Source organism: Mesoplodon mirus, assembly GCF_964341445.2.
Source record: "Mesoplodon mirus genome assembly, chromosome: 5".
NCBI classification, from domain to species: Eukaryota; Metazoa; Chordata; class Mammalia; order Artiodactyla; family Ziphiidae; genus Mesoplodon; species Mesoplodon mirus.
The window spans coordinates 27,822,027-27,848,513 of NC_138980.1; positions in this window are offsets into that span (position 1 = coordinate 27,822,027).

Here is a 26,487-nt window from a genome sequence, read left to right on the forward strand (position 1 = left end):
GGACTAAGGACATGGTGAATTCAGGGAATTGAAAATAATGGGTGTGGCTGGAAGAAAACAGGTGGAATGAGATGAATTTGAGAATAGGAGCTAGATCATGAAAGGTCTTATTAAGACTTGTGTGACCTTTAATTTGCTTGCTTCCAAATGCAAGAGTAAATAAGAATGTGACACAATTTGGTGGAGGTTCTTCAAAGGTCACTCTGGTTGTTAATGTTAATAATAGATTAAAAGAGAGCAAGAATGGAGGTAGAAAGATATACAATTCAGCTATATTTCAAATGAGGAATAGTGATGGCTTAGCTTAGGAGGGATAGTGGCAGTAGAAATGGAAAGAAAAGCTATAGATTAGACATTCATTTTGAAGGTAAAATAAGCAGAGCTTAGTAATGTACCATAACTACAGAGAAAAACATGGGTAAAAGGATCAATTTCCAGGCTCGAATCCATGGGTAGTCAGAATTAATATAAAGAAAATCAGCACCATTTTCATGCTTGTATTCTAATTCAATTATTTTTATTTAAATTTGTATTGTTTTGTCGAGTAAACTGAATAACTATTTCTCTCATTTTTTACTGAAAGAATGAGACACCCTTTCCCTAGTGAACTCACATAAAGAGAGCAGCCAAGCCTTTTTCTTAGAGACTTTCTCCTTTGTCCTCAGGAAGCACTGACAGACTTCTCTTCCTATTCCTCTAGCCCAGGCCCGTAAAGCATGACTGCCCACCAGGGAAGATACTGGGAGGGTCTACTGTATTTTCAGATTAAAAAAATATAGCATGCTTCCTTTTTTTCTTTTCTTTATTTCTTTTAAACTTAGCAAGGCTGTCTGTCTTATAGCTACCCAGTTATGAAAAGAAGAAAAATAAAAGAAAAAAAAAGAAAAAAGAAGAAGATAACTTAGCCTAGTTATTAAGAGGATGCCAAAGAATAAGTCTCAGTTTTTATTTAACAATGTTTATATTCCTCATGAGAAGAATATATTAGAGACAGAGAGAGAGAAAATTTTATTTTTATTCCATTAGAAATAGGAAATTGAGCTTAGGTCCTATGATCTAGTAGTCTGTTAAAATGCGTCCCTAAGCATAGCTTAGTTTTTTTAAAACAATTCTATTAATCTGGTCTCTCTCCCTTCCTCTCTCACTCTCTCTCTCTCATCTCGTGTGTGTGTGTGTGTGTGTGTGTGTGTGTGAGAGAGAGAGAGAGAGAGAGAGAGAGAGAGAGAGAGAATCTTTACACATGCACATACAGAGCATGGAAATTTCTATGCCATACCTTCTGCCAACTTGGAAATAATTCTGAATCTGTCCCTAAATGTGATGTATCAATATTATATAAGTTTTCTGAACTTATCAACTAGATACAAATACTGAATTAAATATTTGATATCTAAGTACAGTAGCTTTGATTAGTTGTCTTGCATAATGACTTCAAGGAGACTTCCACTCCTGATTATCTGATTTGAATTGGAGTTCAAGGTTAGGTTTATTAGGATGGTTTTATAGAAAGGTTAATTCAGTTTTGACCTCCTCGATCCCTTATTCTTGGGAGAATCTGTAAAATATTCCATTTATGAGCAGAAGATCAACACATAAACAGCATTTATTGAGCATATTTATGAACAGAACCCTAGGGACTGTAGATCACTGTGAAGGAAGTAGAAGATTTCTCCTTAAGAAAGTTACTGTGTAATGAAAAGAGACAAGTATATTATATATAGACCTAGCTGTCTCTCACTTACTGTCTCTCACTGTCTCTCACTTACGTAACCATAACCCGAGGTGACCATATGCACAAAATCAAAATAAGAAGGAATCAAGAAGCCTTGAAAATTAAAGAATAGAAGGAGAGGATGAGATAAGTTCCCACAGCGGGGTAATAAATGTTGTTCACTTTCTACTTGGCTAAACCTGGTTTTTTGGTTCAGTGAATTTGAGACAGAAAGAACCTAATCATAGAGCATGTAGTACCTCAGTGGGCCCCCTGTTTTATTCCCTGGTTTTAATAAACATTCCCTCAAACCTCTCCCCCAAATTAGGAATATAACTACTTAAGATTTTTAAGTGAAATGCAGAAATGTTTTTCATCAAATCCAGAGTACTTATCAGGTGATTATGTGAGAAGCTATTCATAGAGGTATTCAATTACAAGCAGCCAAAACAATTGTTCTAAGAATTATTCGATCAAAAAAAAGAAAATGTGTCACCTGCAACAAGTATTACCACATACTCTCACTCACAGGCACACAAATGTATCCACATCCTTCAGCCTCATTTATTTAAATTCTTAGAGTTCATTTTAACCTTTTACCGTAGTTCGATTATCTAATTTCCATATTCATTACTCAGTAAGGAGTCTGATCACATTAGATGTTATACAACCCTCTTGAGCATGGAAAAAAATAACTTTAATGTCATGATTCCTACTTAACTTGAAAACCCGGTGGGAGACACTCAGTAAGCATATATTCATCTGACTGGAAGAAGGGGGAGACTAGAGCTGTATCTGGAGGCAAAACTGCATATTCATCACTTTTCCAAATTTGGATATACAGATGACTTTCTCAGTGAAGCATTCCCCAAGAATCCTGTGGAGTATAAATGATAGAAAAAGAATGAAAGGACTCCTTAAGGTTGTATGTTTCCCTCATCTGACCCCTTCGCTTTTGTCCAAACTCTGTTATACTCAGAAGACCTTCTCTTGCAACAAAGTAGAAATGCTAGGAAATGTGGGTGAATGTTATGGAGCCACAGGCCCCTACTTTAAATCCTTTGAAGAATACATAAAAGCCACTTTTGTACCAGAAACAACCTCCAATAAAGTCACTCCTATTTGTGACCTTTTAGTAGGTCTTAGGATAAGTTTAGTAGATTCTGACTGGTGGTTTAAGAAAATGAAATAGAATATAATGTTGTCCTTCATTGTTAATAAAATCATATTCAATATTAGCTGTGATTTTTGTTTCAGTTTTAGGGGTAAGAATTGTTGCATAAAACATTCATTTCAGATATACACATATACTTATTAGGTCACCAAGTAAAATACATTTCTTCCTCTTTGTAGAGGTGTGTAGAGTCTGAAAACCCTTACTAGGATAAGGTATTACATCTTTGGAAATTTCTTGTGAAAGAAATAAATATGTTGCCTGACCAAGAAGAATAACTCCAGAGTACTTCTTAAGGAGAGATGGTTGAGGGAAGGTGCTGTATTGCGGAGTTAAGGCCACCGGGACACAACACTGGAGATCTGAGGAGTGGATTCATAGCAAAGAGAGAAGTGCAAAGATTGGCAATGTCAAACACCATTTACTTGACAGTTTTGTTCTGGTCCAAACCTGGAAGGATGAGACAAACCAGGCGCTTTTATCTTTGTTGAATAACAGAATGGCTGTACCTCTGAAAAACTATATTTTGCCTAAAACCTCTACAGTTACTGCAAATATAATACAGGGACAGGTGATAGTCACGAACAGAGAATAATTTCCAGAAATTGAATTAGGGAAAAAAATCCAAATTATTTGAAATGTTTTTTTTTTTTTTAAATTAGTCAATAAGTGTATTCTAACCCAGTGAAGTAATGAAGTATATCAAACAAAAATGGAAATAATGAAGTTAATATGATATTTTAAATGTTTATAATTTTAAAGAAATTTTGACCTAATAGAGTCATAGTTTAGAACCTAATTCCAGTTTAAATGTATCATTGATGTATCTTGTGTTTTAAATTATAATTTCAAGTTAAAATTAAAATTTTTCTAGGTTTATAATTGGCATTGGAACATTTAAAATAAATTAATATTTAAGTTTATTCATGAGTTGGTCAGACATTGAAATATTAACCAACAGCCAACATTTACCTGAAACTAGATGAGGCTTGAGAAATAAAGGGAAAAAAAACCTTTATTCATCAGGAATTTAAATTATATTCTAATTCTTATAAGGAATTATAAAAATCTTGTAAAATGAAATGAAAACTCAACATTTAAATATCTCCATATTCCTCTCAGTCCAACAGCTTTCAATTTCTGTTTCAATCGTTCTTTTAAAATCTTTCTTTCTTTCTTTCTTTCTTTCTTTCTTTCTTTCTTTCTTTCTTTCTTTCATCAGTAGATACATCAGTCAGTGTATGACATTGCTACAGTTGTGGTTATAATACAAGTTTAAATACATAGATTGTGATATCAAGAAACATGTCTTGGGAGGGGGAAGGGTAAGCTGTGACAAAGCGAAAAAGAGGCATGGACATATATACAGTACCAAACGTAAGGTAGATAGATAGTGGGAAGCAGCCGCATAGCACAGGGAGATCAGCTTGGTGCTTTGTGACCGCATGGAGGGGTGGGATAGGGAGGGTGGGAGGGAGGGAGATGCAAGAGGGAAGGGATATGGGAACAGATGTATATGTATGACTGATTCACTTTGTTATAAAGCAGAAACTAATAAAAAAAAGAAAAAAAAGAAACATGTCTTGATTAACTGATATAGCTGGGGAGAAAAGATATACTAATAAAAGCATAAATAACAATGTAAGAGAGAATCTGATAAAGCTCCAAGTATGTGATAAGACTAAGGTTGTAGGAGTTCAGAGGTGGGAAGTACTACATGGTTTTTACCTTGAAGCACTGATAATAATCAGAGGAGTTGAATCATAAGGACAGATTAAATTCCAGGCCAGAAATATAGGACAAGTAAAAGCACTGATAGAAGAATGCCTTAAATGTGTTTAGAGACTAATGAATGTAACCGGTTGATTACTGCAAAGGATTTGTAGAACAGGTATAAAAAGAAAGGATAAGAAGGTAGGTGGAGGAAGATGCTACCATCGCATCTAAATTCTTGTACCTCTTCTAAGAATCTAGAATCTAAAAGGATAGGTCTAGCGTGTTTGCATAAGGTCACCCAAACATGCCCTTTTCCATTCTTTCCTCTCCCTCCTTCACCTAATTGGGTCAGCGTTAGATACCTGATTCAGGCTGGATGAACCAGATTATCTCCTCCAGAAATTTGGAACAGAAACATTGTGAACCTGAGTCACTTAGCTCCAGGAAGAAAAACAGCAAGATCATGAAAGCAGAATAAGTTCTGTGGCAAATTGAAGACAAATACAAGCTGTAGTTATTATGGGGTAGCAGAAGAGGTCCAAATGGAGCCAAACACATAGAGAAATACATGGTAGAATGTCTAAATATGTGATTTCTGGGATTAGACCACCAGGAGTCAATCCCAGCTTTTCCTTTAAAAGGCATGTTGATATTGGGAAAGTTACTAAAACTTCCTGTAAAGTAGGATGCAATAGAAACAGTAATTACCTTGGGCTATTATGAGAATTAAATGAGATAATACACAGAAAGTTCTTAGAACAGTACCAGGAACATGGTAAGCAATGCCAACTATTATTATTATTAAGTCATTATTTTCCAGTCCTGCCTGTATTTCCCACACATGAGACCTTATGTTCTTAAAATTAATTCACCTCTCAAAAAAAAACCTTGCTTGAGCTAGTTTGAGCAGTCCTGCTTTCCTTGCAATCAAATACTTTCTGACCTGAATGACTTAAAAGCTAAACTTGTGTGGGACAAGAAAGACTCCAAATATTAGGCTAAGAAGTTTGAAATCAGATCACTGAAATTTCCTTCTTCTAGATCTTCCTCTCTCAGTCAATCCAATTCCCAGAATTCAAATGTATGCTGAATCTCTCACTTGCCCCATATTTCCAGTTTGGTGAAGTGCAATGAAATGGAGAAAACTTAGTTTAAAAGCTTATAGCAAATCTTTTTGTGGTTTTGCTTTTTCTGAATGCAGTTTGAATTGGGGAATTTTGTTGAGCATTTTCTGTAATTTCCAAGATGCTTAGCAATAAAGAAACTTGAACTAAGAGCATACCTAGATTTTTTGTGATCATTGCCAAACCCACTCTATTCAAGAAACCTAGTATAAATTTTCACTTCTAAATGAATATAAGAAACTTGAGTTTTCTGAAGTGGTTTGTCAGAGGTGAGTTCTTAAGTGATCTGTAGCAATGTCTCATTTTTTAGATGTTCTGTTCCAGGTAAGCTCACAGATGGGACCTGGAGAGGATTTTATGATTTTACCATGAATGCTATTTTAAATATATATATATATTTTTTAATCAGGCAATTTTCATTAGCTGTAAAAAGATATGCCACTTTAGTTAGGTATTCTGTGGTTAATTTTGTAAGTACTTTACAAGAGTAGTTTTTGATATCCATTTCAGGTTTTGTGGATTTATACTCAGGGAAGTAAACAGGGACCCTTACATAACCATTTGCAACCATTTGTGGGTAAAACCAAAGCCTGCAAAATTGGTTATTCTTGAAGAATGAAAAAGTATATAGCAACCATATTTCTATTATTACGGTTTGATCTGAATATGATAATCCTAATTATAATGTCTTTAAATAAATACTTGAATTCAAGAACAAGGTGCTTTAAATTTATTCCATGATGTAATTAACAATACAGAAAATTCTTGTTTTAAAACAACAAATCATATAAACATATTTGTAATTATATTTAATTCTGTTTCTAAATCCAAGAAACAGATTACTCAAATAATGAGTAAATTGTTATTAATTTTAAAAAATCTAACATTTTAGGGGGCTTCCCTGGTGGTGCAGTGGTTGAGAATCCGCCTGCCGATGGAGGGGACACGGGTTCATGCCCTGGTCAGGGAAGATCCCACATGCCGCGGAGCGGCTGGGCCCGTGAGCCATGGCCACTGAGCCTGCGCGTCCAGAGCCTGTGCTCCATGACGGGAGAGGCCACAACAGTGAGAGGCCCACATACCGCAAAAAAAAAAAAAAAAAAAAAAAAAAAAAAAAAAATCTAACATTTTAAACTTTTGATTTTAAAATAAATTTAGATTTACAAAAAAGGTGTAAAGATAGTAAAGTCCCTGTATACCCTTTACCCACCTTCCACTAATGTTCACACCTTAACATAACCATGGGACACTTTTGGAAGCTACGAAATTAACAGTAGTAGAATATGCTTATCAGAGCCAGAAACTTTATTCAGGCTTCACCAGTTTTTCCACTAATGTCCTGGTGTGTTCAAAATTCCATGCTGTATTTTGTTATCATGCCTCCTAAGGAACCCCAAATCAGTGATAATTCTCAGTCCTTTGTTGTTTTTCATTAGTTTGATACTTCTAAAGTGTGCTGATCAGGAATCTTGTAGAATATCTTTCTATTTTGGTTTGTCTGATGTTTTCCCATGATTAAACTGAGCTTATGGATTTGGAAGAGAGCATCACAGATGTGAAGTGGCCTTTTCATCACACTGTATCAGGATATACATATGAACATGACTTATTCCTGGTGATGTTAATCTTTGTCACTTGGTTAAGATGGTGTCTGCCAGGTTTTTCTGTTATTTTTGCCTTTCCATACTCTATTCTTTGGAAGCAAGTTACTAAGTCCAGCCTATACTCAAAGGCTGGGGAATTAAGCCCCTCCCACAAACACACATACACACATGGCCTCTGAAGGAAGGAGTATCAACAATTTGTAATAATTAATAAGTATTTGGGGCAGATACTTTGCGTCTATGCAAATGTCCTCTTTCTCCTTAAAGTTTTACCCACTAATTTTAGCATTCATCAGTAGGTTTGGTATTCAAATTGTGATTTTCTATTTCCCTCATTCCTTATACATTTATTACTTGAAACTCTGTGAAAAAGAGATAGTCTTTTCCCACTTTCTATTTACTTATTAATCATTTATTTATATCAGTATGAATCCGTGAGTATATAATTGTATCCTCATTTTATAACTCAATATTATCATTATTCATTTTATTGTTCAAAATGTTGCAGCTTTGGCCATTGGAGTCTCTTTTACATTGGCTCTAATATCCTTTTTGACATAATCCCATTCTTTTTTTTCCCTTAAGCTCTTCTTTACTACTCCAGGCTCATATCTATTTCCTTCCCCAGCCCTAGACTAAGTCACTTCTCCAAGGAACACTATCTCTTTTTATTGGAAAATGGTACTTAGAAACCAAGACTTGGGCTTTCGTTGTGCTTATTACTAGTAGGTGTCACTGCTTAGGGTATACCTCAGGGGACAGAGCTAGAAAACATATATATGTGTATACTCACCTATGGATATAATTATATCTGTAGCTATCTGCATATATTTGAACTAAACATGAGGTCAATCTGATATCTTTGAGACTGACAAAATTTCCAAATGCAACTATTAAGTCAGCACAGATTTCATTCAAATATCCACACATTTAGACTGTGAGTTTTTTAAAAGCACTCTCAGAGTAGTCAGAGTTATAATCAAGTTCACTCTTGTCTAATGTTTTAAGTATTGTATTACATTGAACTTACTTGAAACAAAATAAGCAAATGTTACTTTACTAAAGAATTAAACTGACTACACATTCATTCCACAAGCATTTACTGAACACTTACTAAGCACAGAGAAAAGTAACAAGAGTAAGAATTTCAAGGCCCCTTAACTCATAGAGTTTTATTTAGAGAGTACTATGCAATATTTCTATTGTTTTAATCGCCCATAATATACTGAGTTTTGTTGAATGTTTCATCATAAAAATACCTTCAAAATTCTTCTTGACCTCAGAATATTTGTGCTCCAAAGGGACAATATAAAGATGTCATAAAACTTTTACCTTCATCATATGAACATATATGAACATAATTTTTTAGATTCAGTTCCTATTTAAAATGTTTTTTGCCCTGTTTAATTCTCCATTTTTCTTAATAAGGTCTTAACGATCAATCAAATCAAAAGTATTGAAATGCTTGTTAGAATAAGTAAGGTCATTTATGCCTTAAATAACTGATTAAACCCATCGCAACAGCTTATATGAGATCAGGACTAACAGACTTCTTAGCAATATCAGTTGGAAATGAAGCCTTGATACCTATAGTTGTTGTATATACTTGGCCTCTTGACTGCCAAACCCATACCCATCTGTTTAGATGGCAGGTTGCCTACTCATAAGTTGGCTAGCCTCTTATACTAGACATGAGTTCCAGCCAATGAGAGCCAACAAAATGCTTCAGGAGGCAGCTCTTCTTACAGGAGGTCCTTTCTCATACCAGAGTTAGAAGCAGTTGGCATTATGCATCCATTTAAACTTTATTACACCTGTTGACAATTTTGTGCCAAAAGCAGACAATGCAACAAACGAACAAGAGAAAGCACAATGGATTTAATGAAGCTTAAAAATAACCCTTCTCACCCTCTTAGAAATAGATGCTTACTTTCATTGCTGATTACTTACACAGTTGACATTTAATTAATAGTAAGTGAGGATTGCCTTCTAGGTGACCAGAAAAGAGTGTGCAATAAGGTTCCTACATCTCCAGGATTTGGGCCTTTAACACTCCATATTGTGTCATGCAGTGAAAGTCAATAGTTACACTAAATATCTCTTTTGAATATCTTTCAAAAAATGCAGACATACGTCAATCAAAGAAGATCTCTTTTAAGGTATTTTTCTTTTACTAGAGAATTAAGGTAATTATTCCAATGATTCAGGCTCTCAAATGTACTGAAACTTAGATCGTCTCTTTTCTAGAACAGGTAAAGGCCAGTAGGTGGGGAAGCGGGGGAGGTCCATTGTAACACTGTTCCAGAACTTCATTTTAACAAACATCAGATGACCACTTAAAGTATACATATTTCAATAAAATATTATGTTCAAATATAAGAATAAAATATGTTTATTTACGATTATATTCATTGCTTATATTGTTTTAATTAGCTGTGATTTACTGAGTTTTGTTGTATTTTTTATTACAAACATACTCCAAAAATATGTCTCTGTAGATCAAATGAATTGTGTTTTCAGCAAGCGCTTTAATTAGGAGAGTGAAAAATTCCTCACCCCCTGCCTTAATTCTACTTAAATTGACACAAAGCTAGCACATCAGTTTTCTATTCAATGTCATAGAAACAATTCTGAGAAACAGGAAAAGTATTCACTTGTAATAATAATGATAAAAAAACCATAAAATGATTACAGTGGCAATACATAACGTCTCAAAGGTTTTAGGAAGTGGATGGGGTATCTAGTTGCCCTGCAAGAATCACAGTGGGCTCTTCCCAGCTTATTTCACAAGTGGAACAGCAACAGTAACAACGACAGCAGCAACTAGCATTTATTGATGACTTATTGTTTATCAATAAACAATTTAGGTTCTATGCTAAATTCCTTAGATTCATACCTCATCGAATGCTCAAAACACCGATTGAGAGACCATTTCTCCCTTTCACAGATAAGTAAACTGAAGCCCAGAGAGATTAAATAACTTGCCTCAGTGTAATAAGGAATAAGTGACACAGTACACCTTCAAGTTCAAGCAGTCTGTCTTTTGAGACGCCAACCTTAATGACTGTATAACTCCAACTCATCTCTCATCGCTTTTATTTCATACTCTGTACTCCAATGGATACTGAACTATTTTTTTCCTTTGATTTAATTGAATTTTATTTTTTAATAGATCTTTATTGGAGTATAATTGCTTCACAATACTGTGTTAGTTTCTGTTGCACAACAAAGTGAATCAGCTATATACATACACGTGTCCCCATATCCCCTCCCTCTTGAGCCTTCCTGCCATCCTCCCTATCCCACCCCTCTAGGTCATCGCAAAGCATGGAGCGGATCCCCCTGTGCTATGCTGTTGCTTCCCACCAGGCAACTAGTTTATATGTGGTAGTGTATATATGTCGATGCTACTCTCACTTCGCCCTGGATTCGACTTCCTACCCCATGTCCTCAAGTCCATTCTCTATGCCTACCTCTTTATTCTTGCTCTGCAACTAGGTTCATCAGTACCTTTTTTTTTTTTTTTTTTTTTTTTAGGTTCCATATATATGCGTTAGCATACTGGTATTTGTTTTTCTCTTTCTGACTTATTTCACTCTGTATGACAGACTCTAGGTCCATCCACCTCACTACAAATAACTCAGTTTTGTTTCTTTTTATGGCTGAGTAATATTCCATTGTATATATGTGCCACGTCTTCTTTATCCATTCATCTGTCGATGGACATTTAGGTTGGTTCCATGTCCTGGTTATTGTAGATAATGCTGCAGTGAACATTGTAGTACATGTATTTTTTTAAATTATGGTTTCCTTAGGGTATATGCCTAGTAGTGGGATTACTGGGTCATATGATAGTTCTATTTTTAATTTTTTAAGGAATCTCCATACTGTTTTCCTTAGTGGTTGTATCAATTTACATATCCACCAACAGTGCAGAGAGGTTCAATTTTAAAGTTCTTCCAACATACCATTCTCACTTGAACCCATTTTTTGCCTGAATTATACCCTTCCCCCCACTCACTTCTAAGGGATAACTTCTATTTGTCCTTAAGGTCCCAAAATTGATATCACTCTCTTCCTTGGTTTGATATCACTGCCTTCCTTGATGCCTCAAATTTTGGATCAGTATTTCTCCTGCATGTTCCCATTATACATCTCTAAGAGCGTTTTTCATGTGGTATAGAAATTGAGTAAATTAATGTCTCTCTTCCAATCTAGATTATTGGTATTTTGAAGAGGAAGACCCCATCTATCTTGTTGACTTTGTAATCGCAGCACCTATCAAAGTGAACAACACCTAACCTATTCTTAGTAATTATCTGCTTTTCTATTCAATCATTCAGCAACTAGTATATGGCAGGCAGTGTTCTGGGGCTTAGGGATACAACAGTGAACATGATAGATAAAATGCTTGTTCTCATGAAGCTTATTTTTTTTGTTAAGGATTGGGTTAAGTAATAAAATAAATATGTAAACTAAGCAATAGATGGTAATAAATGCTGTAGAGAAAAGTAAGACAGTGAGCGAGAATAGAGTTTGTTGTTGGTTGAAGACTAAATAAGGAAGTTAAGGAAATCTTCATGGAGAAAGTGACATTGGAGGAAAGACTAAAAGGAGTAAGTGGTGAGCTGTATTAATATCTAGTGAGAGGGGCAGTTCAAAGTTGGAAGAAAAGTCAAAAGCAAATGTCCTCAAGCAGAAGCATGAATTGACTCATGGATTTAGCAACATGGCAGTCATTGGCACCCTTGGCGAGAACAGTTATGGTGGAGTGGTAGGAGAATCCTGACTGGAATGAAGACATGGAATACAGATAACAAGGAGTTTATCTATGAAGAACAGCAGAGAAATGACAGTTGGAGGAGGAAGGAAGGTCATGAAAAGTTTTGTTTTTTTTTTTAAGATAGTAGGAATAACCTTATGTTTGTATAATGATGGGTAAATTTGAGCGAGAGTGAAAACTTGTTGATAGAGAGAGAAGGATTGCTAAACCTATGTACTTGAATAGATGAGATAGGAGAGTATCTTTATATAGAAGATCTGATTTGGCAATTACTTTTAAAAGATTGAAGTTTATTTTTCATCCATGTAATTGTCAATGTTCCTTCCTGGATACATCTTTCATATGAGAAGTATAACAACTTATACTTCAAGTTATTAATGTAGCAATTATTAATCACATGGTGATTTTCTGTTTATATGTTTTCCCATTAGATGCAAAGAAATATTCTTGAAAAATATTGACAAAAATATTAGATAGATGATAGATAGATAAATAGATAGATAGATAGATGGTGTACTCTATAGAGGTTGATTGTGCTTATAGTGTTATGTGAAGTCAAGTTCAAATTCTAACTGTATTTTACACAGATTTTTGACTATGCAACCATTCTCTCTGTCTCATTTTACCCATTTATAAAATACGAATATTAATGTTATCTTTGTTATGGACTTAATGTTTGTGTACCCCAAAATTCATATGTTGAAATCCTTCCCGCAATGTGATGGTATTAGGAGGGAGGGGCTTTGAGAGGTGACTTGGATTAGATGAGGTCATGAGACTAGAGCCCTCATACATGGAATTAGTGCCTTTATAAAAGTCAGGAGAGAACTTGATGCTCTTGCTTTTGGCCATGTGAGAATTCAAGGAGAAGTTGGTAGCCTGTAAGCTGGAAGAGGGCCTCACCAGAACTCAACTATGCCAACACACTGATCTAAGACTTCTAGAAGCATCCAGAACTCTGAGAAATTTCTTTTGTTTATAAGAACCAGTCTCTGGTACATTGTTAGAGCACCCCAACCAAATTAATACAATCTTATGTTTGTTATGATTAAATAAAATAGTAAATAATAACGTCTTTATTCAATTCCCAATGTATAAGGTACATAATGTATTTTCACTTAACTATATCTCCTTTCAGAAGATTGTATACCTCATGAAGGCAGAGATTTTATATTACTCACCACTGCATCCCCAATTAACAGTACCTGAATACTAGGTGCTAAATAAATAAATGTGAATGATTGTGAAGCCACTGATTCTAGCATTTTCTGCAAGCAGTATGAAAACATGACCCAGAGCCTGAGGTCTTTTTCCTTTCCCGAATTTTTTTATTATTATTATGTAGCTTCTGCCACTATACAGGCCCATTGCTCTATTATCATCACCTAAAAATAAGTGGTCCCATATCTTTGTTTATTGTATGTACATCAGATTGACCAACCTGATATCATTTTAAGTCAGTTTGTACCAATGTCAAAGGGCTTGAAGTTGTGCTGTCAGTACCTTTGTGTATCTTGTACCCATTGTGCTTGGATAACCCAGAGATCATTCATACTCCACAAAAGCCAGCCCAGTGGATTGTTTTAATATGAACTATAGGGCACATTTCTTTAATTAGCCTGGTCAGGCACCACCTGCTTGGTGCTGGGAAACTTTTACATCAAAGTAGAGAAATACTGGGATGCTGATTAAAATGTTTGAGAGACTGGATGTTAATATCTGTGACCCTACCAGTAGACCAGCAATATTGAAGGATAGAAACTTGTACTGCTCAGTGGACTATTTGCTTATTTTTTTAGAAATGGTCTATTAATGAATCAGAAATGAATTATCTTATATTTTGCCTTTATTCCTCTTGCTTAGTCAGAATATTAAATTCCATTTTGTGAAACAATATTTGATTAGTATCATTTCTGAAGACGTATGAAGTATTACTCCAGTAGACTGAGGTTCAACATTTTTGCAAAGTACTTGTAAAAATGCCTTCCATTGCAAATCCTCACCTAGACTCCTTTTACAACTGTATTTGAAAATTAACACTGCTTTTTTAATGGCATCATAAATAAAATATATTTTACTCCAAAAGTAAAAATGATATAAAATATTTTCAGGAAAAAAAAAAAAAACTACAGGGCTTCCCTGGTGGCGCAGTTGTTGAGAATCCGCCTGCCGATGCAGGGGACACGGGTTCGTGCCCCGGTCTGGGAAAATCCCACATGCCGCAGAGCAGCTAGGCCCATGAGCCATGGCCGCTGAGCCTGCGCGTCTGGAGCCTGCGCTCCACAACAGGAGAGGCCACAACAGTGAGAGGCCCGCGTACCGCAAAAAAAAAAAAAAAAACTACAAAAGATTTTTTTTTTCCTGGGCAGTTATAAATTACCAATACTGTATTATAGTCATGCCTGCTTTAAAAGAAAGGAGGGAACAATAGATCTTGTTTATAAACTATGGTTTACACTTAGGGTAGGAAAGAAACTATATTTTAAAAGTGTGTGCTTTCCACAAATTTCACTTTCTCTAAACCCTTTCCTCCCTTTATGCATCAGAACAAATCTCACTTTTACCCTGAAGGGAAGCTTTACATTCCACAAAAAAAAAAAAAAAGAAAGAAGAAACCAGCTGAAAACAACTATTCTCTAAACAAAGGAGTCTATATGTCTGAAGGCTTTTTCTTTTTTTAATGACTTTTTTTACTAAGAAGGGAACATCTACTGTCTGGGTAGAGGTTTTGTAAGTATTTTTTAGTCCATATTTGTTACACTTTTATTAGCCTCAAAAATAGTTTCCATGGTAATAGCTCCATTTATATCTAATCTTAGAGCTGAATTATAGAAAACCTTCCCACTGGGTTGCACTTAATACCATTTGACGGTTTCATCTAGCCTATTATTTAGAGTAGGAATTATTTTAAATACTATCAAGTTGTTATATTCTATTCATGACTTCTCTTTTGTAACGCTCAAGTTAGTGAAATCCTTTGGTGCGTAATTTTGGAAGAACTGTGTTTAATTTCAATATGTATTTTTAATAATTTTTTATTACTTCTCTTTTTATAACTGCTTTATAAGCTTAGACATAGATGATAGTTTATTTTCTAACTTAAAACTCAAAAGGAATTATCAAAAAACCACAATTTTTAACATAAAATCTGTATTAAATCATTATATTATCAACTTCTAAGAACTCTTAGCTATAAGGGAATCACTTTCTCTAAAATGTACTCATAACTTATGAACAAGAGTCATAAATAAATGAACCAGGAGCATAGATCCACAGGCTTTAACAGAACTTTGAGAGGTCATCTAGTTTATTCTTCCAAATTTAGTCTGAACAGAAATTAAATCATCCAATATGACCCTTTTCTAAAGAACATTCTGTAAAGATGACATTTCTATCTTCCATGATGATATATTTCAAAGTTTTACAACCTTTATTTTTCAGAAATCCTTCCCAGTTTTTAACTGAGGTGCATCCTGCATCAGTTCTACTACACCTTCCCTGGCTCTGTGTTATATTTTCCTACTGATGTCTCTAAAATGATCCTCGGAAAGTCTCTAATATGCTTTAAATTGAAATGTTGTTAACAACAGCAACCAGAAAATGAAGAAATGTAAAGAAACCATGTATTGGCAATATAAGATTACTAGGAAAACAGATAAATCTACATACTAAAGAACCTCTAAAAATATTGGTTAAAAAGACTATTTTCAAATGAAAAGCCTTATGAAACATTGTAAAAGAAAAGGAGTCTATCACATTGTAGCATGAACAGATTTAAAAACATGTGCATATAGCAACAGAATAAAATGATATTTGCTCTGTTACAATATTGAAACAAGATATTTTTTTCATATTCCATTTGCCAAGTTTTCACAATGTTCAATTATTTTATAATTTTTTTAAAAAGAGTAAGCTCTTGGGAGCTTAATAATATTAGCTAATATTATTAATATTAGCAATTATTAAAGACATGCAAATCCAAATTACAAAATTACAAAAACCTATCAGCTCACACCAGTCAGAATGGCCATGAGCAAACATTCTGCAAACAATAAATGCTGAAGGGGTTGTGGGAAAACGCACACCCTCGGTGTTAATTGGGACGTGGTAAGAGCCGCTAATGAACACACAATGCAGGTGCTTTGAAAAGGTAAACATTGAGCTACCACTCAATGAATCATACCCACTGTTGGGCCGATCACCTGAGAAAATGAGAATCAAAAGTCACGGCTGGCAACACTGCACTCGAGCAATACTTACCATAGGCAACACTTAGAAGCAACGAAAATGTCCATCAACAGAGGACTGCACAGAGAAGAAGTAGTCCATGTACAGAATGGAATATCGCTCCACTAAAAACTATGAATTAAATTGAAAAAACAAACATAAGTAAGGAGACGTAAGCTTTTGGGTGTATATCAGGGCACATTGCACTCTAATTTATAACTGAGGAGCACCGCTGGCAGGAAGATCTGTTTCCCTAGGTGCCAGAGTGGGGAACGTAGAAATGCTGCCGTCCTCTGGCCGATACCTGCAACAGCAGCTTTGAAATCTGTGTTAATGGGCACTTCATATGCACAAGTACTGCAGGGCTGCAAATGAAACCTGCCCTTAAAAATGTCTTGATGCAGGTAAAGGCCAAAACATTGCAAAATGTGGCACATACTTCAAGAAAACAATTTGAAGAAGTCAGCTGTAATAACAGTTTGAAAACGAAAAGGACATGCCTGAAAGCTCAATTTCAAGGGAGTATGAGACACAGGCAAACCCAACCACAAAGAAGTACCAGCTTACACCACTCAGAATAACCATCAGCAAAAAAAACCTACAAGTGATCAATGCTGAAGAGGTTTTGGAGAAATGCATACCCTCAATTGGAAGTGGGACGTAACCTGCTAAGAGCCACTAATGGGAACAGAATGGAGGTGCCTTTAAAAGGTAAACCTTGAGCTACTATATGATCCAGGAGGCCCACTTACCGGGCTAAATCCTAAGAAGACAGAATTGGAAAGACACAGGAAGGCAAATCTGCACTGTAGATGTATTACAATAGCCAACACATGGAAGCAACCGAAACGTCCATCAAGAGATGAGTGGACACTGAAGAACTGGTACGTGTACAGATGGAATATTAGCCAAGGCAAAAAATGAAACAATGCCATTTGCAGGACCATAGAGGAGTCTAGAGGTAATCATTGCAACTTGTAGTAAGTGAGAAAGCAGAAGACACATATCCTATCATATCACTTATGGGTGTTACCTAAAACTTGATACCAATGAAGATATTTCCAGAGAGAAAGGCAATCACAGATTCATTAAACCAACTTATGGTTCACCAAATGGAAAGCTGTGAGGATTGGATACATCACGATATTGGGGTTTTCAGAGATATACAAACACATGTGAAATATATAATCACCAAAAACCTACGGCATGCCAAGGGAAGACTGCACAACGTCGTGTCCTAACCTACATGGGAAAAGGATCTGAAGAAGAATAGATATATGTATATGTGTAAAAGAACCACATCTTGCACGCCTACAGCAAACAAACATTTTACTCTAATTTGCTGTGATAAAGAATAAAAATTAAATTTAAAAAACAAACAAGAAGTAATGAGACATAATCTTAAGGGGCTTTTCTTGGCACATTCCGTTCTAATTCACAACCTACAACACAACTTCCATTATGGCTCTGTGGCCCTAGTAAGCAGATTTGGTAAGGAGAAGTGCTGCCGCCTTCTGGTCGTTTCACACAACAGCGGTAATGGTCACTTAATATTCAAAATAATGGCAGGCCTGTAAATGACACCTGCCATCAAAAAAAAAAAAAAAAACATCCTGGGGTTGTAAATGGACCAGAACATTCAAAAGACGTCAACATTTCAAGAAGACCATTTCAAGAGGCATATCTTATGCACATTTTGTCTCTTTTTTTCTTTAAAATAAAAGGGAATAGAAAAATGTGCAACATCAGCAATTAATAAAGCCATGCAAATCCAATTACAGAAACATTCACCTCACAGCCGTCAGAATGCTCTTCAGCAAAAAGTCTACAAAAAATAAATGCTGAAGGGGTTTCAGAGAACTGTGTACCCTCTAGCTGCTGGGGGATGTAAACTGGTAACAGCCAGTAGTGAGAACATAATGGAGGTGCGTTTAAGGGTAAAAACTTGAGCTACCATGTGAACTGGTAGGTCCTTTGATGCGCCTATCAGCTGAGCAGAGCAGAATGGAGCAGACAGAGGCTGGCAATCCTGTACTGCAGGAATTTTTTTTTTTTTTTTTTTTTTTTTTTTTTGTGGTACGTGGGCCTCTCACTGTTGTGGTCTCTCCCATTGTGGAGTACTGGTTCTGGACGCGAAGGCTCAATGGCCATCGCTCATGGGTCTAGCTGCTTGGCGGCATGTGGGATCCTTCCCAGACCGGGGCTTGAACCCGTGTCACCTGCACCGGCAGGTGGGCTCTCAACCACTGCACCACCAGGGAAGCCCTGCAGGAACATTTAACATTGCCAAGACTTGGAAGAAACCAAAATGTCCATCAACAGAAAAATGCACAAAGAGGAAGTGGTCCATGTAAACAATGGAGTACTAGCCATGGAAAACAATGAAACAGTGCCGTTTGCACCATCATATAATGACCTGGAGATAATCACCCAACTTGAAGTAAGAAAGAAAGTGAAAGACAGGTATCCTATGCCATCACTTATACGTGTTACGTAAAAATTGATACTCATGAACTTATTTCCAAGAGAAGGAAAAGCATGGATTAAGAGAGAAAAATTACGTTTAACCAAATGGAAAAGTGTAAGGAATGTATGAATTACGATATGGGGGTTAACAGACATGTACTAATACATATGAAATATATAATCACAAAATACCTATGGAATACCAAGACAGGTCTACTCAACGCTCTGTAATAACCTACACGGTAAAGGATCCAAAGATAAATAGACAGATACATTGATATAATGAACCAGATTCTGTACACCTAGGAGAAACAAACTAGTTTTATCAAATTGGCTCTGATAATTAATAAAAATTAAATTTACAAAACAAACAAGAATTAAGGAGATATAAGCTCTTGGGGATGTGCCCTGGCACTTTCCACTCTAATTTGCAGCCTACTAACACGATTTCCAGGAAGGCTCTGCTGCCCAAAAACGCAGAGTTGGAAATGTAGAAATGCTGCCGCCTTGTGGCCGTTTCCCGCAAGAGCGGCTTTAAGCCCACAGCTAATGGTCTCTTAACATTCCCAAGGACTCAGGGCTGTAAAGGACACCTGCCCTAAACAATTGAGCTGAGGTAGGGAATGGACAAGAAAATTCAAATCTGGCCAAATTTTCAAGAAGATTCTATGAAGAGGTAAGTTTGACTGACTCTCTTTAAAAAAAGCAATACAGGAAAATGGGTAAAAGCTCAACCTCAGGAATTATTAGACTCAGGCAAATCTAATCTGCAAAAAGGTTTCAACTCACACAGGTCGACTGACCATCAACAAAAAGCCTACAAATAAAGAATGCTGAAGTGGTTGTTGAGAACTGTGTACCCTCTAGCTGCTGGTGAGATGTAAAGTGGTAACAGCCAATAATGAGAGCAGAAAGGAGCTGCGTTTAAAAGTAAAAATTGAGCTACCGTTCGACGCAGCAGGCCCACCGCTGTGCCTCTCACCTGAGAAGACCAGAATCCAGAAGACAGACGCTGCCAAAGCTGCACTGCAGCCTTATTCACAATAGCCAAGACATGGAAGCAACCTAAATGCCCATCAACAGATGAATGGATAAAAAGATGTGGTCCACATACACAAAGGAATATCAGCCATGGGAAACAACAGAACACTGCTCTTTGAGGTACCACAGATGAGCCTAGAGGTAATCACAGAACATGAGGTAAGTTGGAAAGCAAAAGTCATATATCCTATGATATCACTTACACGTGTTACCTAACAACTGACAAAAATGCACCAGGGAAGCCCCACTGGACCCATTGTGACATCAACTTGGGTTAAAACTCCATTTTCCCCTGACTCCATGAGCTCACATTCTGAGCACAGTTATACTTAGCATCCCCAGGGATTAGGCTTAGCACAGAGCCAGTGTCCAATAATACTCTAAATGGCTGCCCTTTCCACACTGCACAGCTACTCTTTAAATGTTCGCATGTTCTCCTGGGAATCATCTCTGCATTTTAAAAGTACATTCTTCACAATGCACCACGAATGCATGTGTGCTTCTAATGGGGGAGCTGGCCCATTCTCCACACCATCCTTTGCTTTCTGGACTTTTCCTTAGACCCTCCTACCCCTCAGAGCCTTAGCCTCTGGTGCTTTGAATTTCTTCCTGTGCTAGCCTGTGAGTGGTCCACACAGGCTACTTCTAAGGAAATTACCAGACAACAGGCCACCTCCAGCCTAATATGTCATGAAAATCATGACCTCATAGGGAAGGCAGCTTGGCTGCATTCATCCTATTTCTAAAGGCAGGACTAAACAAAAATGTAAAATAACAGTGGATCAGGCCAGAATAAGGCTTTGGTGGATCAGGAAGGAAACCCCAGGGCCACCCAAGAGAAAAGGGCTTTACCATGCTGCCTGCTGACAATCTACAAGGCAGCAGAGGGAATCCCAAGTTCAAGGGCTCCCGGAGGAGCCAGGAGTTGCTCTTTCTCCATCTTTGAGCAGAAGGTTCGCCGGGGGATCCTGGCACTAAATGAACCAAGAGACTAAGCAGAAATGACATTCTTTTCTGCAGAGGAGGCACCAAAAGGAAAGGGCTGGGCTTGCTTACTAAGTACCTTCCCCCCACCCCCATAATAAAGATCTGTGTCTGACTCTCACCTCCTGAGGACCACAGACCACTTTCCTTAGGGATAAATGAACAGACATTACAAGATGCCTAGGGTGTGCCAAGCACTTCCACTTGTCTCAGCGTATCCTCAAAACAAACCCCCGAGGTACATAATGTTTTCCCATTTTACACACAAGGAGATGGAGAGTTGAAAGAATCAGGTCACTTGCCCAAGCTCACAGAGCCAGTGGGCGGCCACAGTTGGCATTCACTGCCAAGTCCACCTGTATTAAACCCAGACTCCCCTCCCCTACACTGTGCAGCATCCTGGCACCTGTGGGGGAGGTGCTCTTCCCTCTCAGCCCTGCCCTGGAAGCCACCGGCAGAGGAATGGGCACAGGGGTCAGACCTGCCCTGTAGGGCTCTCTCTCCTGAGACCCTGAACCTCAGGCAGAATGACACACCGAAAAACAGTTGGTGCAGACACATCCAAGAGACCTCTAACTCCCCGGGGGACTGCCCCTCCGTTCCTGCTGCCTAGATTCCTGCAACTGCCCCGCATCCTGTCCTTTCCCAGCCTCCTTCCTCAGCATGCATTTCGTTTCTGTGAACTCCCTATTCATCTCCTTTGCCCGTTCTTCCACTAAAGTATTTGACTTTTCCTTATTCTTTTGCAAAAGCACTTTATATCTCATGAATATTAACCATGTGCTTGTTATATAGGCTAAGTTTTCAGATTGCCATTAATCTTTAAACTTTAAGGTGGAATTTTCTCTCTAGACAGAAAATTTAAGCTTTTAAGCTTAAATCATTTAAGAAAACATTTATTCTATAGCAGAGTTTTTCAACATTGGCACCATTGACAATTATATTTTGGGGGATCTCCAGTACATTGTAGAATGTTTAGCAGCATCCCTGGCCTCTACCCACCAGATGCCAGTAGCACCCCACCCCTCAAGTTGAGACAAATCAAAAATGTCTCCAAACATTGTCCAAGTCCCCACGAGGCAAAATCATCCCTGGTTGAGAACTGCTGTGTTATGGTTTCTGACTTCAGTACCAAGCTTATAAAGTCTATTTCTACCTATAATTTTAAAAAGTGACCTGTTGTATTTTTGTCTTGCCTTCCATGGTTTTATTTTTCACATTTAAATCTTCAACCTATGTGGAATATACTTTGGCATAAGAAGAGAGCTAAGAAACAAAATATTATGACGGCATTGAACTTACCCCTGGGAAGAGGCGGTCCCACCATGTGAGTAGCTCTTGATATGCGAGACATTTAATAATCCCAATGTACAAAGTTACGTGACACCTCACGGGGTGAAGAGTTGCACCTGTCATCCAATGGCTGGCATAGAGTTGGCCAAGATGGGATCTTCCCACAGCTTTGGGGAGTCTCTACTGGGTCTAAACCAGATGTGCTCAATAAATTTTGGGTGAGTGGGAATGTGTTTGCTAGTTGCTATTTTACCCTTTGCATAATCAACACCACCTTCTGAAACCAACAACACACCACTCTATTCTGGAGTCATCTGGAAAATTCTCAGTGATCTTCTGTTTTAGTAGAAAAAACAACAGAGTGAAAGGCTAACTTTGTATTTCATTGCCCTTGGTTTGAACTTTTGTGTACTTTCTAATAAATATTTCAAATATTAATTATCATTTTTAAAAATCCCATTAGATTTCTACAGAATTTAATGAATTTAATGAATATAGTGGGCTCCCTCTAGTGGTCACAAGAAAATCTCCAATTCCCAAAAGTCAATACATAACCTCTTGTAAGTATGTAATTTACATTCAGACTTCAATGCAAATTTTTGTGAACTTCCCCTTGCCAAAAGTTTACATGTAAGATTGGGAATAAAGTTTATATATCAGTGCTAATAAATTCCTAATATGCAAATGGACATATGATAGCTATAAAACACAAAAACTTATCTGAAAGCAACTAATTTTGTTTTTCATGTTTTTTTTCCTTAAAGTTCACTGAGAATGGCATGTGTATAAGTGGCTTAATTTGTGTATCTAAGCATGTCAGTATGTCTTCTTAATAAATATTCTGTATTGAAACAAAAAAACAAACAAAAAAAAACCCAAAACGTCTTGAGTGCCCCCAAGACATTTATTTACAGGACACAGTACATTTTACAATGAATAGGTTCAGAGTGGCTAGATGATGCCTTAAGAGACGACTTCTAATTATTTTCTTCCATTCATCAGTTGGTCTACAAATTGGTTCATAAGGCCACTGTCCAAAACTATGCTTATCATCTTCCCTTCTAAATCCCTCTTTGGGGATTTCCTGTTTCTGTTCAGGATATCACCCTCCCCCAGGCTTCCAGCTTCGGGCACCTCTGTCCCCTCCTGTGCCCATCCATCCTGTTTGTGAGTTTTGTCCACCACATGGCCCAGTGCCTCTCACAGCTGTTCCCTGCCATCAATTCTCATGGCCCTCATTCAAGTTCTCATGACCTCTCCTCCAGGGCAGGTATTCAGCAAATATTTATCATCCCTTCTCCACATGCCCAGCACTGTTCTAGGCTCAGGGGACGCATCGGGGAACAAGACAAGATTGTCCGCATGCAGAGCACCCTCTCAGTGGGCTTCTCTGCTGAAGCAAACTTGTGATCCTGTCCATCCTCCATGCTGTTTCTAGAGTCCTCCTCTTAAACCTGAACTCTACTCACATACCTTTCAACTGTGTCCCATGGAATGAAGCTCACATCCCTCCATAATCAAGACCCACCCTCACCTCTCATTATCACCTTCCAACGAAACAGAGCTCCCTGACACTCCCAGAGCTCCCCTCTGCCTCTGTTCAGTATGCCAGTTCTTGTGGAATGTGTCCCCCATCCCAGCTGGCTAAGATGCCAACCAGTCTTCAAAACCCTGCCCAACTGTCATCTTCCCCCACCCAGGCCTCCTTGATCTGAGGTGATCTCTCCCTCCTTTCAATTTCTGTGGGACTTTTTTTTTTAGTATTCTTCCCATTCTCTATATATCATGGCTCCTGTATGTGTGCCATCATGCTCTAACAACTGGGTACGCAATTCCTCTAACAATCTTAGTCAATGTCACCCACAGGACAAGCACAAAATAGGGTAGAGAGAGATGAATGTATGAATGAATGAATGAATTCTCCAGAGAATTCTGGTCAAAAAAAGTCAGACACACAAATTATCTTCTTCAACTTTGTACAGTCTGACATAATGGGATAAACTGCCATTAAGCTACTTAGTTTTACCATGAACGCAAGTCAACTAGCATTTACCACATTCAAAAAAGTATCATTAAAAAAATCCACAAATAAGAAATAACTCAAAGTAGGATAACCATTTTTTGCTTCAACGTAGTAAGAAAGTACCCCAACCCCCACCCTGCTGCCCTAAGCAAATTCCTAAACCTACAAATACAGTAAACAGGCTGAATAGAGTAACTGACCATTTCTGTTCCACTCTGCGACATTTGCCATAAACTGTCACTGAAATGTATCAGGTTCTGTATCATTTCCACATTGTACTTCATGTCCTCCTACTGCAGAGTTTCACTCCTCTGCTCAAACTTCCAAACATTTTCACAGAGCAGCGAACTTCTAACTCTGATAAATCTGTTTATTAATTTCTGGAAAGTCACCCTACACTGCAAGCACAGTCCCTATCATTTGGAAACCACACGCCATGCCTCTGGGATATTATGCAAGAACACAAAAAGGCACAGAAAGGAAATGAAAAGTATTACTGTTTTTCTGAAAAGTTCTTCATACTCTCCAGGGCAGGTTGAGCCCAGTTAGAAACCAGTGCAAACTGTGCAAAAGGGCAGAGCCGCAGGCTTTGCATGATGAGGCCTTCCAGATGCTGTTAGTGGATGACGAGAGTTCACAGGACACACGTTTTCTTTTCCTTTCCGGTTCCCTCACTTCTGGGCTCTGTCACCAGCATTTTCTCACCCACATCCCAGAAGAACGTGCCATGGAAGTCTGTCAGGCCTTTGCTCGTTCCCTCCAGGATATTCCCAGCCAACCGCCAACTCTGAATCGCCTTGTCCCTACCTCTCTGGCAGCCCTGGCAACAATCAGGAAGGTAAGAGGCTGCACGCAGTGAGTCTGGACTGGCCTGGGGGCAAGGGATCTGGGTTCCTGGTAACCACTAACTCACTTTCAGGAAGCAGTGCCAGGCCCTGTTACAAACTCTCTACAAGCTCATTCAATCCTCGCACGATTCTATGAGGTGGGAACTATTAGAAATCCCGCTTCACAGATGAAAAACTGAGGCACAGGGAGGATAAGTTCGAGGTCATGGAGTTGGTAAGGGACAAAGAATTTGTTTTTTGTTTTTTAATTTATTTATTTCATTTATTTTTGGCTGCATCAGGTCTTCATTGCTGCATGTGGGCTTTCTCTAGTTGCAGCGAGCGGGGGCTACTTTTCGTTCAGGTGTGCAGGCTTCTCATTGAAGTGGCTTCTCTTGTTGCACAGCATAGGCTCTAGGCGCACAGGCTTGAGTAGCTGTGGCACACGGGCTCAGTAGTTGTGGCTCGTGGGCTCTAGAGCACAGGCTCAGGAGTTGTGGTGCACGGGCTTAGTTGCTCCGTGGCATGTGGGATCTTCCTGGGCCAGGGATCGAACCTGTGTCCCCTGTATTAGCAAGCAGATTCCCAACGACTGTGCCACCAAGGAAATCTGGGACAAAGAATTTGAATCAGGCAGTCTGGATCCAAAATTCAAGTGCTTACTCACTGAGCTGAACTGTCTGTTGGACCAGCTCAACAGAGGGAAGAGACTTATGTGCTTGAAGAGGAGGCAAGCCTCTGGTCAAACTCAGGGTCTGTCCATAGTCCCCGCTTAGGATCACCTGGACATGTCTGGACAGCTGCCCCCGGAGCCAGACTGAAGTGGTCATCTATTATTTATGTCTGCCCAGCTGCATCCCTTTTCTCTTTTTCTGGGAATAACACCCTACTTTTTTTGAGGTAACCACCCTCCACCACTCTCAGCCTACATGATTCTGGTAGTGTCAACCCTCCCCCACAACGGCCTCCCTCCGTGTCCAAGACCATTCACATGACCCACACCTGGCCAATCAATGTGTCCCATCCTCCAGGAACAGCAATTTGTACAGGGAGAGGCATCTGCCCCAAGACAGGCAAATCAGGGTCAATGCTGGGACTTCTTTCTTCAATCACAGTAAAATACAGACAAAATTTAAATACCATTTTCACCATTTAAAAGTGCAGAATTTCATGGCATTTAGTACCTTCACAAGGTTGTAAAACCATCGCCACTATCCATTTTCCAGAACTTTTCCATCTTTCCAAACAGAAACTCTGTACCCAGCAACAATAACTCTCTGTATTCGTCTGCTTGGCCTGCCAAAACTAAGTACCGTAGTTTGGGTGGCTTAAACAACAGAAATCGATTTTCTCACAATTCTGGAGGTTATAAGTCAGAGATCAAGGTGTCAGCAGGGTTGGTTTCTTCTGAGGCCACTCTCCCTGGCTTCATGTCATCTTCCCTCTGTGTGTGTCTGTGTCCTAATCTCTTCTTATAAGGACACCAGTCATAGTGGATGAGGGCTCACCCTAAT